The 16,634-nt window shown below is 45.9% G+C and overlaps 1 protein-coding gene across 1 annotated transcript in view; it reads right to left on the minus strand.

Moving 5' to 3' along the window:
• Positions 1-16,634, minus strand: part of GNAO1 (G protein subunit alpha o1) — a 141,015-nt gene that overhangs the window by 71,886 nt on the left and 52,495 nt on the right. The window lies entirely within an intron of this gene.

The raw sequence follows: 16,634 nt of genomic DNA on the forward strand, positions 1-16,634 counted from the left end.
GCAAACGTTACCTAATGATTGCTGCATTTATTACATCAATAATAGCTAATGAGGGGAGGGGGAACCTTCTGGTGGGGTTCAGTGACCATTAATGTAACCTACTGGTCTCGTTATGTGCCCACAAGGTGGGTTACACTATTGGGATTCTACATTATTGGGCAGGTAGGTGTACGCAGGCACAGAGGTAAGCAAACTCCAAGGCTCATCTTAACGGTAGAGGTAATGAAAGGCCCCTTAAAGAAACATTCAAAATTGCCTGGTCTGTATTTAAAGGGCTTGTTAAGGATTAAACACAGCCAATCACTTGTCTCAGTGGCAATGCACACGACAATTGAGGCCAGCGATTGACTGCAGCGGTCATGTGGATGATCGTGATGTCAATGCTTCAGGAAGAGGATACCACCGGAGAACCTATGCTGGCCCTGCAAGGGATTGATTCAAGAAATATAGGCCCCCTAAAAGAAATATTCACAATTGCGGATCTGTACTTACAGGGCTTTTAAAGGGTTAAACACAGCCAATCGCCTGCCTTAGTGATAATGCATATGACCATTGAGCATCGATTGCTGTACTAAGGTTAGTGATGTATTCATGTACTGATTGAGGTTCTGGTGATGTATTTATGTACTGATAGTGGTTCTGGTGCTGTATTTGTGTACTCACATTAATTCTAGTGATGTACTCATCTAAGTACTCCTTCAATTTTATTTAAGGCCATTGGGATTTATTCACCATGACAGTGTGGCCCTTGGTCCAAAAAATGTCGTGGTCAGTGGCTACTACGCTGGACAGAAAAGAGATTGTGGGCTAATCAGATATTTATAGCATCAGATATCGATACGCCTTAAATAGGTCTTTATCAATGTTTATTACTTTAACCAGCTTCTTACCTTGGAAGTTGGGGTTCAGGAGCTCTCGGCGGTTCGGGCATAAGAAAGCATTCCCAAAAACAAGGTCCAAGGCACAGAGCAGAAGGTGGTAAGAATTCACCACATCATCACTAATCATTGGACCGTGCAGTGATTGACTGCAGCGGTCATGTGGATGATCGTGATATCAACGCTTCAGGAAGTAAAGATGGGACTGCTAGAGAGCCCATGTTGGTCCTGCAAGTAACATATATATATCTTTTAAAATTATCTTTCCAGCAGTTAGCCACATATTAAAAGGAACTTGCCAGCACAAAATGACTGTTCAAACCAAGCACCGGCTCCTTCTTTCTTAATAGAAAGCTCTGGCTTTATAGGAGCCAGAGGAGTGTGGAGACTGATGCTGAACAAATCGGTGGGAAGGTGCACAGAGTTGTTTGGCCACCTGAAGGGTGCACCGAGTGCCCCACACTTGGTTTGAACAGTCATTTTGTGCCGACAGATTCTCTTCAGCACCAATGACCACTATTATGAGTCAGGATGTTCCCTGTTGCAGCGAGGAGTTCTGCCATAAGGGTAGCATCTGTGCAGCTTATGTGCACTGCTGGCGTCATCTCTATCTGGGCAGGTAACGTGCGTGGTAAGAGCACTGATATGTTTGTCCACTAGGGGCAGCGTCGTCTCAGCGCTGCTCATCTGTTTTCTTGCTTGCGTCCTGCTTTATTTTATCATGCAAATTCCTAAGAATCTGAGATTTCTTAAAACGCCCCGATTACGTGTAGGCTACATTACAGCCTAGGTTGCAGGACACAATCGGTAGGGGGAGGGGTGCATTTCTCCTGGAATTCCTGGGCGTCCAACTGTAACGCAGATTGATATTTATATAATTGCTTTTAGAAATACGGGTGACGACTGGTCTCACAGACCCACACCGCGCACACATTATATCAAGGGGCTGAATACCGGGCCTCTCTTGTCCTCATCACCAGAAAGCACTTGGGTGCAGACTCAAGAGAAGCTCCATTAATAAGCTTCGTTTCCATGGCAACATTTCTATTTCATCTCCCGGCCGCCCGAGCCCAGCGGAAGATATGTGTGAAAAATGAATAGGAAAGGAAAGGAAAAAAAAAAAGAGAAGAGGAATGATGCAAAGAGAAACAGCATCAAATGAAAACCACAAGAAGGGTGTGTGGCAGGACTCCATCGACATGGAGACACATTCAGCACTGCGCGCTCTCGATCTGGGGTGGTTTTTTTACGTTACCTCATTTAACAGTACTATTTAAAGGGGACCTGTCACCAGGTCAAACGTGTACAGGGTTTGCTCTTATTATATTCCAGACTCTCTCCTAATTATTCCATTTTTGTTTGTTTTTTAATCCGCCATGCAGTTCCGGAGATATGGGCCTTTTTTATTTAGTGCTAATCAGTCTGGTCTTCACTAAAGGGGCGTGGCTCATTAATAATGCAGAGCAGCTGAAGACACGCCCCCGAGTCAAATAAGCCACGCCCTCTTCACAAGGGATGTCAGGATTCCCCTCAATTCTCTGATCGAGCAATGAGGCGTTACGTGTGATCAAGTGCCGACAAGATTCTCACCCTCCGATAGGGAATCTGGCAGCACAAAATGACTGTTCAAACCAAGCACAGGTGCTCAGTGCACCATCGGAGCAGCCAAAGAGTTCAGTGCACCGTCTCACCTACTTGGTTTACATCTACCTCCACCCTTCTTTGCCTCTTGTAAACGTTGAGCTGTTAATCAAAGACTAAGAGGGTGGAGCTAGATGAAAAAACGAGTAGGTGGGACTGAATGGTTTGGCTCCGCCAAGGTTGAACTAAGCACCTGTGCTTGGTTTGAACAGTCACTTTGCAGTGACGACTTGATGTCTGGGGTGGGCGAAGGCTCGGGCATGACTTTCTCATAGAGGATAAGCTGCTGTCAGAGGCATCTAGCATCATGTAAGGGAAGGATCAGAGGGAACTGATATAAGGAAACCTGTCAAACTGTAACCATCTTCTCCCCCAAACAGCTAATAAAAACCATTCGTATGACTATGTAGCCCTTTAAGATGAGTCAATCTCTTTATAACTCCAAAACACTGCTCCAACAGCAAGAAATCCCGTTTTGAAGATGTGCCTGGAAGTGCATTTGGGCGTGATGATTCACTTACAGCTTCTCAGCCTCACAACTTCACTTACAGCTTCTCAGCCTCACAACTTCACTTACAGCTTCTCAGCCTCACAACTTCACTTACAGCTTGTCAGCCTCACAACTTCCCTTACACCTTGTCAGCCTCACAACTTCACTTACAGCTTCTCAGCCTCACAACTTCACTTACAGCTTCTCAGCCTCACAACTTCCCTTACACCTTGTCAGCCTCACTACTTCACTTACAGCTTCTCAGCCTCACAACTTCACTTACAGCTTCTCAGCCTCACAACTTCACTTACAGCTTATCAGCCTCACAACTTCACTTACACCTTGTCAGCCTCACAACTTCCCTTACACCTTGTCAGCCTCACAACTTCCCTTACACCTTGTCAGCCTCACAACTTCACTTACAGCTTCTCAGCCTCACAACTTCACTTACAGCTTCTCATCCTCACAACTTCACTTACAGCTTCTCATCCTCACAACTTCACTTACAGCTTCTCATCCTCACAACTTCACTTACAGCTTCTCATCCTCACAACTTCACTTACAGCTTCTCAGCCTCAGAACGTCACTTACAGCTTCTCAGCCTCACAACTTCACTTACAGCTTCTCAGCCTCACAACGTCACTTACAGCTTCTCAGCCTCACAACTTCACTTACAGCTTCTCATCCTCACAACTTCACTTGCAGCTTCTCAGCCTCACAACTTCACTTACAGCTTCTCAGCCTCACAACTTCACTTACAGCTTCTCAGCCTCACAACTTCACTTACAGCTTCTCAGCCTCACAACTTCACTTGCAGCTTCTCAGCCTCACAACCTTTCCTACCTAGCAGAACCTTCCCCTGGCTGATTGACACGTTATTTGCACTGGTACATGGTCACCGATTCAAGGGGAAGGTGCTGCTATGTAGGGAATACAGGGGGAGGCTAAGAAGCTGTAAGTGCATCCTCACAACTCAATGGACTTCCAGACAACTGCTGGAGAAGTGCTTTAAGGTCATAAGGGGATCCACTGGCTTATCGTTTAAAGGGCTACACTCATATTAATGGTTGGTGGAGGGCGGTAAAGACTCCCTTTAAGGTGTACGAGCACCACATTTATACATTTCTCAATACAGCCCAATTTTTGAAGAACTGTATTTGTTAATGGTCCATGGCGAAACTGTATTTTTTTGGCAAAAATTATACATAGGGATGTGTACGTGGACCTCATATACAGTCCTAAAACTAAAATAAAGCCAATAGAGGAGGTCTATTTAGCCCTCTTGGATAAAAAGTCTATGCAGAAGATCGGCCCATAAGTCACTTTAAGGGCCTACAAACCCAACAGGCAAGGATACAATAATACATAATGTGCCCAATTTGCCATTATGGAAGATAGGAGGTTTCTCATAAACAGAAGAAATCCATAAATCAGGAAATACCCTTTAATATAAAATCAAAACGCCAGGTTTCGCCTCATCATGGCAACCTTTCTTCTACAACCCTGAAGGCAACAATCCATCATCGACCTGAAATGGAGGCTTTGAATGAAAGCATAAACTCCGTGCTTCTGCCGTCTGAAGCTCGGCCGGCTCACGCAGACGCTCGTCACTATGCATTTGCTTGGTTGGCTGGAGATTGAAGAAAACACTGCACCTGATGACCTGGTTTTATGATTTTTCATCAGAAACATCAAACATTTATGAACATGGAAGGCTAGGCTACAATATATGCATGGGTGAAGAAGCAGGGAGGGTAGGCGGACGTAAAGGCTGGGCCTAATGACTAATATCTGGAACTAAGCACTGCCCGGCGCTCGGGGCAGCTTGGCCACCGGCTAGGTTTCACCTTACCACATACTGAATTTCCCATTTATTGTACTTGCGGGTGCAGAGCTAAAAAACAAAATTGGATAGAAATGAGAGGGTATCCTTGACTCGGAAAGATGGAGAAGAGGAGTAATGAAAGACCATGATAAAATGACTCTTGCAGCAAGCCACCACTACTACCCTGTTTTCCCAAAAATAAGCCCTACTCGCGGTTCAATAATGAAGTGTCCATGCAGTTAAAAAAAATTAAAGGATAGAGCAGGACTCTTCATTATAGAAAGCAGACACCCCCAAAAGAGAGAAGACAGAAGACCCCACAATCACACTCACCAGACACTGAAACAGGAGGACCTGCAGCTGAATGCATCAAGGACCTGCAGTGGAACGCACACACACCCACACACATCAGATCGCACACCCGCACACATCACATCGCACACATCAGATCGCATACCTGCACACATCAGATCACACACCCACATTAGATCGCACACCCACACACATCAGATCGCACACCCACACACATCAGATCGCACACCCACATCAGATCGCACACCCACATCAGATCGCATACCTGCACACATCAGATCACACACCCACATCAGATCGCACACCCACACACACCAGATCGCACACACATACACATCAGATCACACACCCACATCAGATTGCACACCCACATCAGATTGCACAACCACACACACCAGATCGCACACACATACACATCAGATCGCACACCCACACACACCAGATCACACACCCACACATCAGATCGCACAAACACACATCAGATCGCACAAACACACACCAGATCGCACACCCACCACATCGCACACCCACACACATCAGCACACCCACACACATCAGCACACCCACGCACATCAGATCGCACACCCACACACACCAGATCGCACACACATACACATCAGATCACACAAACACACACCAGATCGGACACACACATCGCACACCCACACACATCAGCACACCCAGACACATCAGATCGCACACCCACACACATCAGCACACCCACATACATCAGATAGCACACCCACATACATCAGATAGCACACCCACACACATCAGATAGCACACCCACATACATCAGATAGCACACCCACACACATCAGATCACACACCCACACACATCAGATCACACACCCACACACATCAGATGGCACACACATACACATCAGATTGTACACTCACACACATCAGATCACGCACATATACACATCAAATCGCGCACACATACAAATCATATCGTGCACACATACACATCAGATCGCACAAACACAAACACCAGATCGCACAAACACACACCAGACCACACAAACACCACATCGCACACCCACACCCATCAGATCGCACACCCACACCCATCAGATCGCACACGCATATACATACAGACAACAGATCGCATGCACACACACACAGATCTCAGATTGTGCACACACTCACCACATCCGGCGATACCAATTTCTTCAGGCTGGCAGGGGAACCTAGGACAAAGTGCAGTGGAGCGCGAGGATCTGCGGTGGAACGCAACGATGCGTTCCACCGCAGGTCCTCTATGCGTTCTACTGCAAGTCATCTATGTGTTCAACTGTAGGTCCTCACACTTCACTGCACTGGGTCCCAGGATTCTCTGACGGCCGGAAGCAATTGGTATTGCCGGATATGGTGAGTGTGTGTGCACAATATGATGTCTGTGTGTGTGTCCGTACGATCTGATGAGTGTAGATATGTGATCTGATGTGTGAGTGTGTGTGTGTGTGTGTGTATGTGTGTGCGATCTGATGTATGTGCATCTATCGGCCAGAAGTAGGGGAGGACCGTGTGGAGCATACCTGCTGGGAGCGCCCATCGAAGATTGCAGGAGAACCTGAGAGCCATGCAGAAATCCAAGGGTCTGGTAAGTATGACTCTCCTGGGAAGGGGGATCTGCTTTTTTTGGGGAGGTAAACTTACCACCAACCGTGTTTCCCTAAGAATAAGCCCTAGCACATTTTGGGGGGGGCAAAAAAAAACGGTTTATTGACTACTAAGAAATTATTTTCGAGCCACCTAGAAACATCAAGGTGTGGACTACACCGAAAACCACAGCCTTCTAACCATCTATCTTCTAAACAAAATCCGGCAAATGGAAGGGAATGACAACCGGTGACAGTAGGACGCTATGCTCATTGGCATTAAACAGGATATACCTCCTTGTTTAACAAGACAAAAAAGTGCCCTCCTTTGCAGGCGCCATGGTGGGTCTGCAGAGGGTGAGGCATATCCTGTATAAGCAAACAAGGATGTCGTCAGGATGTATACTTGGCAAGAGAGTGAGAATCTTCTACTGCCGAGAGAGGCCCCAGGAGAGGACTTTCAGGACGCGGGCAGATGAATGGTTGCCCTGTTTGACGGGCACATAGTAATTCTTTGTGAATGGCATACTGGGTTAGTAATGCAAAGTTTACACATCACCAAGAAAGATTCTGCTCCTCGGCTTTTTCTCTTACCATTTCCAAACATTGAGCTCGGGGGGTGCGGCGATATATTTACAAACCACGGATAAACTTGGAAATGAAGACAGCCATTACCCATAAGCTTCTTTCCATGAAGTTTAAAGGGTGTATATATCCAGATCAAATAGAAAACATGTCAATATATTTGCAGAATCATAAAAAATTATACCTCCCCCCCCCCCCCCGAAAAAAAAAAAATAGGGCCACTTTTGACACCTGCAATACAGCTCATGGACAGAGATGAGCGGACCCGTGGAAGTTTGGTTTGGTGGGTTCAGCCAGACTCTTCAAACAGTTCAGTTTGGGATTGGAACTTGACCTGAACCCCAATAGAAGTCACTAATTGGGCAGTTTGGGGCTCCACCAGTCATAAAAAGATCACTTCCGAGGAGGGAGGGCAATGTTTTTCCATTTTTTTTTGTTTGGTGCACACCCCCCCAGTGTGATCCAATCAAACCATGCAAGCATCTCGCACTGGGCTGAGCACTGAGCGTACCGGAGCCCAGCGCTGCTCGCGAGAGTGGTGTTCATACATAAAGCACCCAAACCCTTGTTTCTCTAAAGTCTGTGTTTGGTACGATTATCAACCTCGGGTTCGCTCATCTTTACTCATGGATAACAGTTATGTTTAAAAAAAATGTTCTCCAATCCAGGACAACCCAAAAATGGGTCTTTGGAGAACCTTTAGGTTGAGGCTACCAAACGACTTTGGCCAAGACCTAGATTACGCGGTCAGAGATCACTGCATGCATTGCAGCATGATGCAAGTGACAGGGGTCCCTTAGGTACCGTAACAAGCAAATGGTAAAAAGTTACATTTTTTGGAACCACATTCACCAGCATTATGCTCCAATGACTGCAATCTGTGTCTCCGTTAAAGTCCCCCTGCCACCCAAGCCTAAAAGAGTATATTCGGCAACTGCATAAATGAACCCCTAAATATTACAAACTCTACAATGTGAGTGTTCCAAAAAATAACTGGCTGAACTTCCTAGTTAGACGCACATCTCCTGTCTGTTTTCTGGCAGCCTATACTCTGCTTTATTGATCCTGCAAACGTGTCGGCCAACGAAGGGCCTTTATCAAGAGATGAAAACCTCGGTGCCTTGGACTTTCTTATATCTTCTATCATTTTACAACCATGTGGAGAATTGAACAAAGTAGCACAAACAGCAGAGGGGTGCACAAACAGCAGAGTGGTGCACAAATAGCAGAGTGGTGCACAAACAGCGGAGCGGTGCGCGAACAGCGGAGCGGTGCGCAAACAGCAGAGCGGTGCGCAAACAGCAGAGCGGTGCGCAAACAGCAGAGCGGTGCGCAAACAGTGGAGCAGTGCGCAAACAGTGGAGCGGTGCGCAAACAGCAGAGCGGTGCGCAAACAGCGGAGCGGTGCGCAAACAGCGGAGCGGTGTGCAAACAGCGGAGCGGTGCGCAAACAGCGGAGTGGTGCAAACAGCAGAACAGTGCACAAACAGCAGAGGGGTGCACAAACAGTAGAGGGGTGCACAAACAGTAGAGGGGTGCACAAACAGTAGAGGGGTGCACAAACAGTAGAGGGGTGCACAAACAGCAGAGGGGTGCACAAACAGCAGAGCGGTGCACAAATAGCAGAGCGGTGCAAACAGCAGAACGGTGCACAAACAGCAAAGCGGTGCACAAATAGTAAAGCGGTGCACAAACAGCAAAAGGGTGCGCGAACAGCAGAGGGGTACACGAACAGCAGAGGGGTACACGAACAGCAGAGGGGTACACGAACAGCAGAGGGGTGCGTGAACAGCAGAGGGGTGCGCGAACAGCAGAGGGGTGCGCGAACAACAGAGCGGTGCACGAACAGCAGAGTGGTGCGCAAACAACAGAGCGGTGCACAAACAGCAGAGTGGTGCGCAAACAACAGAGCGGTGCACAAACAGTAGAGTGGTGCACGAACAGCAGAGCGGTGCGCGAACAGCGGAGTGGTGCACGGAATACTGCAATATATGTATCCTATACTCTGCAGCTCATAAGATAAAGCTACAGGCTGCCATAAACAGCAGCAGGAATGACATCTCTGCATTGCGTGGAGCAAGCCCAGAATACGTACAATGGTTCCAGGGCCGCACTATTAGATCTCCTCTGTTGGAACGACATAATAAATGTAAAGTGCTGATGTGTAGATTTTCTTGCCAAATGTTTTAAACCTGGTAATGAAAGTGTTTGCCAGTGACGGGTGCATTTCACAAGTCTTGACATAATATATTACGATGTATAAGTAATGCAGGGATTTGTTTAGGCGGCACTTCTCTGTGCTGTGTGTGCAGCAGGGTTTGGTAATTGATCTTGGTGCTGCGGAGTGATCCCTTAAGGTGCGGACCTCTCCTGCCAATCAAACCCTTTTTATTTGAAGGAGTCAGTGAAAAATTGGCAACGCCAAGCTTCTCCTTCAGTCCCTTCAAGGACGCGGAGTAACCCTTTCGGTAGCACCGTTATGGGCCAGAATTTTCTTTACATACGGAGGCACCAGAGGAGAATCCGGGAATGACATATATTGTATATAGGTGTCCTTCAGAGAGAGGATCAAGAGTTCAATGGGTAATCCGGAGAAACTAATACAGATGCAAGCAGAAGTATTCAACCTCCAGCGCAAATTAGGTTTTTGGAGAAATTTACTAAATTTCTGTTGTTTACAATAAATAATAATTTATATATCTCCCAAATTCTTCACAAATTCCACTTCTAATGACTACTGCTAATGACTCTCAGAATTAGTCACAACTTCGTGACAACGCATTTTCGTACTTCGAAAAACTCCTTTGGCTGTTATCAAGGCACTAATATTCTTGGGTTAAGAGTGGACCAAAAACGTAAGAGACAAGATCTGGCTAGACTACCTGGGCGCTGCTGTCACCAGATTCTCAGGAATTTCGGTGGTCAAAAACCTTTGAGTGCCTGGAAAAGACCTGTAAGATGTGGTGGAAGCAGACACTTCTAAAGGTCTCCATGGCTCAACTCCAAGACGTCACCTCTACTGACCCAAAAGCACAAGTCAGCTCCAATATACTACTATACAAGAAAACTACAGCAAACAGTCCAGTAAGTGATACATGGTTGGCATCAAGTCCCAAAGAACATTTAATCCCTTATAAGAAAGGGGAGATAAGGTGGTAATCGCTGGAGGTTTGATTGGTGGGACCCCAGCAATCCCCAAAAAAGGGGCTCTGGAACTATGAGAATGGGATTTCAGAACCCCATCTTGGATTGTGCGGAGGTAGGCAAGCTGCACCCCTGCTTAATTGGTAAGAGACCCATTTCATGGTCAGAGATCCAATCTCTGTATCAATGGAGGTGCCAGGCTGGGGCATAAAGATCAGGCCCGGAGCCTGCTTCAGTTGGATGTGCATCCGAGAGCGCACATGCAGTTGACAAGCGTTGCGGCACAGAGATACATGGAAGGTGAGTAGAATAATCTTGGGGGTTTTTTTTCTTGAGTTGGAGGCAGAATGGAGACAATTTTACCATATGGGGACATATATAAAAAAATGGGGCCCAGAATGGGAACATGCTGTATATACCAGGATGGGAGGCATACCAGGATGGGAGGCATATATACCATATATATCAGGATGGGGGGACTTAAATACCAGGTTGGGGGGACATTTATATATATATATATATATATATATATATATATATATATATATATATATATATATATATATATCCCAGGATGGGTGCATATATACCAGGATGGGAGGAGTATATACCAGGATGGGGGGCATATATACCAATATGGGGGGCATATATACCAGGATGGGGGGCATATATACCAGGATGGGGGCATATATACCAGGATGGGGGGCAAATATATACCAGGATGGGGGACATAGTTATTAGAATGGGGGACATTTTTACCAGGAAGGAGCCCAGGGTGGGGCACATGAGAACAGGATAGGGAACATTACTACATAATGGGAGGGGGACATATATACAAGAATAGGGCCCAGGATAGGGACATATATACCAGGATGGGGGGGCATATATACTAGGATGGGGGGCATATATACCAGGATGGGGGGCATATATACTAGGATGGGGGGCATATATACCAGGATGGGGGCATATATACCAGGATGGGGGGCATATATACCAGGATGGGGGGCAAATATATACCAGCATGGGGGACATATTTATTAGAATGGGCCAAGATGGGGGACATTTTTACCAGGAAGGAGCCCAGGGTGGGGCACATGAGAACAGGATAGGGAACATTACTACATAATGGGAGGGGGACATATATACAAGAATGGAGCCCAGGATGGGGACATATATACCAGGATGGGAGGCATATATATACCAGGATTGGAGGCATATATATACCAGGATGGGGGACATGTATACCAGGATGGGGGGCATAAATACCAGGATGGGGGTGTATATACCAGGATGGGGGGGCGTATATACCAGGATGGGGAACGTATATACCAGGATGGGGAACATATATACCAGGATGGGGAACATATATACCAGGATGGGGAACATATATACCAGGATGGGGAACATATATACCAGAATGGGGAAAATATATACCAGGATGGGAGGCATATATACCTGGATAGGGAACATATGTAACAGGATGGGGAACATATATACCAGGAAGGGTGGCATATTTACCAGGTTAGGGGGACATATTTACCAGGATAGGCCCAGGATGGGGGATATTATTACAAGGAAGGAGCCCAGGACGGGGTACATCAGAACAGGATGGGGAACATTACTACATAATGGGGGGAGGGAAACTGATATGTCTTTATAGAATTTAGAAAGCTACAAGGACCCATACATGTGACCAACATGCGGTGGAAGAGGGACAAATTTTGCACCAGGGCACATTGAACTTTAGTTAGACCACTGGTCATCAAGTTATCTTCTAACCTATAAAGGATAACCTAATTTTTTGGGGGAGGGTTGAAATAAACCTTTAAAGAATCGGTGTGAAGGTTAATCAAAACCCATCCTTGTGTTGCTTGGGCATAAAATACCCTCTTGAAGGACAAGGCAGTGTATGAAGATCTGATACTAGAAGGCCTCCAGAATCATAAATCTCACCATCCTTGTCTGTCAGAGGGTGGGAGACTTTGGGAAATAAAACGGAAGCTGCAATTTGTAAATTGAGGATTAAGGAAGGAAAAAATCTTGCATGTCACCCCCGAATATTTCACAGTTGTGACAGGAAAACGAGGGGGACACATTTTTGGAGTAAAATAAAGAGGAAGGCATATGATGATGCCGCCGCAGAATCTAGGAATGAGGCCTGGAGACGCGCATCCACATGCCTTCACTGGATAAGACTGCTATTCTGAGTTAAACCCACGGGAGCCGGCGTAAGGACAGTCAGTTGCTAGGGAACTAGAAGAAGAATTAAAATCACATCATACTACGTCACTTATGGAGGAACAGTGATCTGTGAGTGCAGCAGTTTTGGTGATCGGGAGCCAGAGACAATGCACATAATGAGACCATGGCGGAAGAGGGGACGGTGCATGGAAACTGTGAGGTTACCCAGAAATGTGCTCAAGGGTGGCGAGTGACTACCATTTACAAAAAGGGGCTTATTTTATGAGCGTGAATGATACATATTGGTCCAAATATTGGATAATGGCTGAGGATGATACATTCGAGGGAGGACATCACTTGCATTAGAAAGGAAGGTCTGCGATAGAAACCCCCCGCAGAAACCACGGCAATGACACAAAGTTACTGCAAAAATTCAGCACCAAATATGTCTCATGGGAACAGAGTGTCACTGCAAAATCAAACTGAAAAATGTATTGCAAAAAAAGCCAACAAATCGCTTTATTTTTTGTGCATTTCGGAACTGAAATGTGGCAGATGTCATTCTGAATGGATTTTTTAGAGCCGGTTTTTAAAGAGGAATCCACTTTAGGAAAAGCAGCGTTTTTTTATGGTTTTTGCAGCTTTTTTTACTTCAAGGGTCAAATTCGGACTATCAACATGCAATCAGTCTCCAAAAAGTATCCTTAGGCGGGCTTTGCACGTTGCGACATTGCACGTGCGATGTCGATGGGGTCAAATCGAAAGTGACGCACATCCGGCGTCGCAGTCGATATCGCAACGTGTAAAACCTTTTTGATACGATGAACGAGCGCAAAAGCGTCGTTATCGTATCATCGCTGCAGCCGCCGACATTTCCATAATGCCGGTGCAGCGACAGGTACGATGTTGTTCCTCGCTCCTGCGGCAGCACACATCGCTGTGTGAGAAGCCGCAGGAGCGAGGAACTTCACCTTACCTGCCGCCGGCTGCAATGAGAAGGACGGAGGTGGGCGGGATGTTTACATCCTGCTCATCTCCGCCCCTCCACTTCAATTGGCCGCCTGCCGTGTGACGTCGCTGTGACGCCGCACGACCCGCCCCCTTAGGAAGGAGGCGGGTCGCCGGCCAGAGGGACGTCGCACGGCAGGTATGTGCGTGTGAAACTGCCGTAGCGATAATAATCGCTACGGCAGCTTTCACTAGATATTGCACGTGCGACGGGGGCGGGACTATCGCTGCAGCATCGGTAACACATTGTTACCGATGTCGCAGCGTGCAAAGCCCGCCTTAGGCTACTTTCACACATCAGTTTTTTTCCCATCAGGTACAATCCAGAAAAAAATGGGTAAAACGGATCCGGTACCGCATCCGTTTTATCCCCATAGATTTGCATTGTTACCGGATTGTACCTGATGGCTTTTGCGTTGTATCCAGTTTTTTTCCGGATGCGGCAAAATTAGTTAAAGCGGCGGCCGGAGGCAACGTAGCTTGCAACATTTTTTTGTCCGGCAAAAAAAACGCATCGCATCCAGCTGCTGCGGCGCATTTTTCAATGCATGCCTATGGACGCCAGATGCGGCGCGATGTGGAAAAAACCGCATCCGGCCACCGCATGCGGTTTTTTCCACTGCGCATGCTCAGTAGCGTGCCGCAACCGGAAAAAAACGGACCGGCCGCATGTAAAAACTTATGCAAAGGATGCGGTGTTTTCGCCGCATCTGTTGCATAGGTTTCACATCCGGATTGAGCCGCAGTGCTCAAACCAGATGTGTGAAAGTAGCCTTAGTTCTTTTTCTGGTGCAAGGTTTTCCAAACGTCATGGGCGGGGGGAATTCCCTCAATAAAAAGCAAATTGGATTTTCCTTTTGAAAAAAATAAGAAAAGTTGTGGATTATGGAGCAGATCTGCTTCAAAATCCTTCAGGGAAAAAAAAACCTCTTAGGCCTTGTGCGTTTTTTTGGTGCAGATTGTGGCCCAAATCTATCCTTATCCCAGCAAAGTCAATGAGAATTCTGTATGAGAAGCTATTGTGGGGTATTTTTTCCCCTTAGACCCCACTATAGCCTCTTCCCAAGCAGAACAAGAAAGAGAAAACAAATGCCCAAATATATACAAAATAAGAAACTTTGTTAAGGAATCATGATAACAACAAATTCGGGTGAGAAAGACACAACATGAGGCAGATAGTAAACATGAGAAACCAGGACCCGTCATATCATATATCATATGATGTATGAATTGGGAGGTGTAGTACTAAACACCACCACAAGATGTCACCAACCCAAAAAGGAGGGAGTATGATATATATATCCAAGACCCACACAAATGTTAACACCATTGTTAGCATACATAGACTAGGGGCGTAAAAAAGTCCCCAAGATAGCCCTACATTAACCAATTACACTTACATTTGTGGGTCAGATGCAGGTTGCACAATGCAAAAAAGATGGGTCACACAGGCCGATCCCGACGCACGTTTCGGTAATAGGGATTACCTTCGTCAGGGGGCAAGAGCTTCACAAACAGCCAGAGGAGATCTCATACTTTGCACTGACGAGGGGCAATTACCCCAAAACACCGTGTCTGCAAATTGAGGTTCTGATCTGGCATAAATCCTAAGTCATATGAAAAAGTTCCTTAAGGGGTCAATTTTGACTTTTAGGATTGCTACTTCCAATAGGTGGCGCTAGAGTTTGTCTCCTTCCTCCCTGAAGAGACAATCTGAAAATTTCCCAGAGGAGCATTGCAGCTGTAAGTCTCCTCACTGGCAGCCAGATGGGTTTGTCAGTCTCCGCAAGGAGAAAAGTTTTCCTGTATGGAGTCATTCTCATGTATTGACAAGCCGAGCTCATGGACTCTTGGCAGCCATAATAAAAAAAAAACACATTTCCAGTGCAGTGAAGAAGAGGCCCAAGAAACATGGTTGCTGTTCTGGGTTTTAAACAGATGGAAAAAGGGGTTTTTGACAAAAGTCAAACCGGAGAGTAGCAGTTGGGTGACACTTTAGGGTGTAAGCTCCACCAGGGTAGGCGATAATGTGACTGATGTACTCTTTACGAAAAGCTGCCTAGTATGTTGGCGCTAAATAAAAAACAGATAATAACAATAATTAGCCGTTCCTCCAACGTCCTCACTCCGGCATGCCAATCACTTATGCTAATTACAAGCATCTAGCACTAATTTACCGCAGATTTTGTTGTGAGGGTTGACAGCACGGGTGAAGTGGGGCAGCTACTACGCCATGACGGAAGCCGGCTATTAGACCGATTTAGTAGTCGCGTTTTTGGAAGATGTCCTCCGGTTTTCTCTAATCCAGCTGTATTCCCTAGTATGTCATTCCATCCTTGGGATATAAAGTACGAAAAGGAAGTTTGAAAGAAAAAACGATCAAGACTTTCTTAAACATTGACATAGTTAAAGACTAGTGGAATGTGACCAGATTTTGCTCTTATTTTATTCCCGCTGCTCATCTAAGTATTTTGTTTGTTCTTCCAGAGATGTAAACTTATTTTTTATGGTCTTAATTGAGAAAAAGTGGCTAACTGGATCCTCAGGGGTGTGTCTTCCAGCTGCTCCGCATAATTACCTTGTGAGCCACGCCTCCTTAGACCATAAAAGGTCATACTGAATTAAAAGGGTCATAACTCCGAAGCCATATGGCGGATTGTAAAAAAACAAAAAACAGTACACTCAGGGGAACAACAGGAATAAAATAAGCTTGAGACTTTTCAGCCTGTGACAGGTGCTCTTTAAGAAATCATTTAGAATCAAATACAAAAAAAAAAAATGAAAATGATCCCTTAACATAAAGTCAATATTTCAATTCATATTAAATGCTTTATTTACATATTCGATGGCAACACAATTGACAGTCTGCTTTCTGACGGTCTTGAGGATAAACATGCTGCCCGAGGGGTGTCAGACTTGTGGAACAGATGTAAGGTCTCCAGATTAATCAGCATACGCTCCTTTTG

This window comes from Anomaloglossus baeobatrachus, chromosome 10 (assembly GCF_048569485.1).
Source record: "Anomaloglossus baeobatrachus isolate aAnoBae1 chromosome 10, aAnoBae1.hap1, whole genome shotgun sequence".
Taxonomy (NCBI): domain Eukaryota; kingdom Metazoa; phylum Chordata; class Amphibia; order Anura; family Aromobatidae; genus Anomaloglossus; species Anomaloglossus baeobatrachus.